General features: G+C 51.2%; 7 non-coding genes across 7 annotated transcripts in view; 5 read left to right on the top strand and 2 right to left on the bottom strand.

Moving 5' to 3' along the window:
• Nucleotides 1-97, top strand: part of LOC131476821 (5S ribosomal RNA) — a 119-nt gene extending 22 nt beyond the window's left edge. Inside the window, exon 1 of the ribosomal RNA XR_009243184.1 lies at nt 1-97. This exon is cut by the window's left edge and continues 22 nt beyond it. This is a non-coding gene — a ribosomal RNA (5S ribosomal RNA).
• Nucleotides 98-221: 124 nt separating this feature from the next.
• On the bottom strand, nt 222-414 carry LOC131442708 (U2 spliceosomal RNA). The gene has a single exon (XR_009233272.1). It is a non-coding gene; the product is annotated as a U2 spliceosomal RNA (small nuclear RNA).
• Nucleotides 415-722: 308 nt separating this feature from the next.
• On the top strand, nt 723-841 carry LOC131477818 (5S ribosomal RNA). Its single transcript, XR_009244138.1, has one exon. It is a non-coding gene; the product is annotated as a 5S ribosomal RNA (ribosomal RNA).
• Nucleotides 842-1137: 296 nt separating this feature from the next.
• Nucleotides 1138-1256, top strand: LOC131476833 (5S ribosomal RNA). Its single transcript, XR_009243196.1, has one exon. It is a non-coding gene; the product is annotated as a 5S ribosomal RNA (ribosomal RNA).
• Nucleotides 1257-1552: 296 nt separating this feature from the next.
• On the top strand, nt 1553-1671 carry LOC131476844 (5S ribosomal RNA). The gene has a single exon (XR_009243207.1). It is a non-coding gene; the product is annotated as a 5S ribosomal RNA (ribosomal RNA).
• A 296-nt stretch (nt 1672-1967) lies between these two features.
• Nucleotides 1968-2086, top strand: LOC131477322 (5S ribosomal RNA). The gene has a single exon (XR_009243665.1). It is a non-coding gene; the product is annotated as a 5S ribosomal RNA (ribosomal RNA).
• A 124-nt stretch (nt 2087-2210) lies between these two features.
• LOC131442655 (U2 spliceosomal RNA) lies at nt 2211-2403 on the bottom strand. The gene has a single exon (XR_009233222.1). It is a non-coding gene; the product is annotated as a U2 spliceosomal RNA (small nuclear RNA).
• Between the last annotated feature and the right edge of the window lie 97 nt (nt 2404-2500).

Below are 2500 nucleotides of genomic sequence, written 5' to 3' on the forward strand. Positions count from 1 at the left end.
GCACGCCCGATCTCGTCTGATCTCGGAAGCTAAGCAGGGTCGGGCCTGGTTAGTACTTGGATGGGAGACCGCCTGGGAATACCAGGTGCTGTAAGCTTTTACACTGCTGCTTCCTTACAAGAAACATGGGCTTGCAATTACGTTGACGCACGGGCACGGGCACAGGCACACGTTAACGTCCTTCTAGTTCCAGCCTTGCTTTGGTTTTCACAGAAAAAAGAGAATGGTGCACCGTTCCTGGTGGCACTGCAATGCCAGGTCAATGCAAGGAGTGAAGAGAGCAAGCCCCAGTTTTCACCTCCCAATGCTCAAAAATGCATTTAATATTTAATCCCCATATAGAGGACATATCAGATATTAAACTGATTAGAACAGATACTACACTTGATCTTAGCCAAAAGGCCGAGAAGCGATGGCCCACAAGTGTCTGGGGCCAACTCAAGATCTTGGCACACAAGTTACTTGTTGTGGTGCCATGTTTTTTAAGTGCGCATAACAAAGGCTGCTGCTGATCACCTCTGCCCCAAGGTGATCTAAGTGCACCTCTGAGCCTTGACGGACAGCTGCTTGACATTTGACACACTCAAAGGGCGCGGCCATACAGCAAAGCCCACCAAAAACAACTTAAACTCTTGAACGTTCGAAAGGCTGACCTTTGAGCTCCTACACGAGCAGGGGGCCTTGCCTAGTCTATAAAAGGAGTCTGTGTCCCCAGCCCGTCGGCTTACGGCCATACCACCCTGAGCACGCCGGATCTCGTCTGATCTCGGAAGCTAAGCAGGGTCGGGCCTGGTTAGTACTTGGATGGGAGACCGCCTGGGAATACCAGGTGCTGTAAGCTTTTACACTGCTGCTTCCTTACAAGAAACATGGGCTTGCAATTACGTTGACGCACGGGCACACGTTAACGTCCTTCTAGTTTCAGCCTTGGATGTCGCTCTGCAAGCATGTGATAAGCTTGGAGATGGGGAGCAGCTTACCCATCTCGGTGTAGCTTCCTAATACTGGAATAGAGTGTAGCAGGTAGTGGAGATAAAGGCTCAAGTGCAGTGTGTTCGAAAGGCTGACTTTTGAGCTCCTCCACGAGCAGGGGGCCTTGCCTAGTCTATAAATGGAGTCTGTGTCCCCAGCCCGTCGGCTTACGGCCATACCACCCTGAGCACGCCCGATCTCGTCTGATCTCGGAAGCTAAGCAGGGTCGGGCCTGGTTAGTACTTGGATGGGAGACCGCCTGGGAATACCAGGTGCTGTAAGCTTTTACACTGCTGCTTCCTTACAAGAAACATGGGCTTGCAATTACGTTGACGCACGGGCACACGTTAACGTCCTTCTAGTTTCAGCCTTGGATGTCGCTCTGCAAGCATGTGAGAAGCTTGGAGATGGGGAGCAGCTTACCCATCTCGGTGTAGCTTCCTAATACTGGAATAGAGTGTAGCAGGTAGTGGAGATAAAGGCTCAAGTGCAGTGTGTTTGAAAGGCTGACTTTTGAGCTCCTCCACGAGCAGGGGGTCTTGCCTAGTCTATAAAAGGAGTCTGTGTCCCCAGCCCGTCGGCTTACGGCCATACCACCCTGAGCACGCCCGATCTCGTCTGATCTCGGAAGCTAAGCAGGGTCGGGCCTGGTTAGTACTTGGATGGGAGACCGCCTGGGAATACCAGGTGCTGTAAGCTTTTACACTGCTGCTTCCTTACAAGAAACATGGGCTTGCAATTACGTTGACGCACGGGCACACGTTAACGTCCTTCTAGTTTCAGCCTTGGATGTCGCTCTGCAAGCATGTGAGAAGCTTGGAGATGGGGAGCAGCTTACCCATCTCGGTGTAGCTTCCTATTACTGGAATAGAGTGTAGCAGGTAGTGGAGATAAAGGCTCAAGTGCAGTGTGTTCGAAAGGCTGACTTTTGAGCTCCTCCACGAGCAGGGGGCCTTGCCTAGTCTATAAAAGGAGTCTGTGTCCCCAGCCCGTCGGCTTACGGCCATACCACCCTGAGCACGCCTGATCTCGTCTGATCTCGGAAGCTAAGCAGGGTCGGGCCTGGTTAGTACTTGGATGGGAGACCGCCTGGGAATACCAGGTGCTGTAAGCTTTTACACTGCTGCTTCCTTACAAGAAACATGGGCTTGCAATTACGTTGACGCACGGGCACGGGCACAGGCACACGTTAACGTCCTTCTAGTTCCAGCCTTGCTTTGGTTTTCACAGAAAAAAGAGAATGGTGCACCGTTCCTGGTGGCACTGCAATGCCAGGTCAATGCAAGGAGTGAAGAGAGCAAGCCCCAGTTTTCACCTCCCAATGCTCAAAAATGCATTTAATATTTAATCCCCATATAGAGGACATATCAGATATTAAACTGATGAGAACAGATACTACACTTGATCTTAGCCAAAAGGCCGAGAAGCGATGGCCCACAAGTGTGTGGGGCCAACTCAAGATCTTGGCACACAAGTTACTTGTTGTGGTGCCATGTTTTTTAAGTGCGCATAACAAAGGCTGCTGCTG

Source organism: Solea solea, chromosome 16 (assembly GCF_958295425.1).
Source record: "Solea solea chromosome 16, fSolSol10.1, whole genome shotgun sequence".
Taxonomy (NCBI): Eukaryota; Metazoa; Chordata; class Actinopteri; order Pleuronectiformes; family Soleidae; genus Solea; species Solea solea.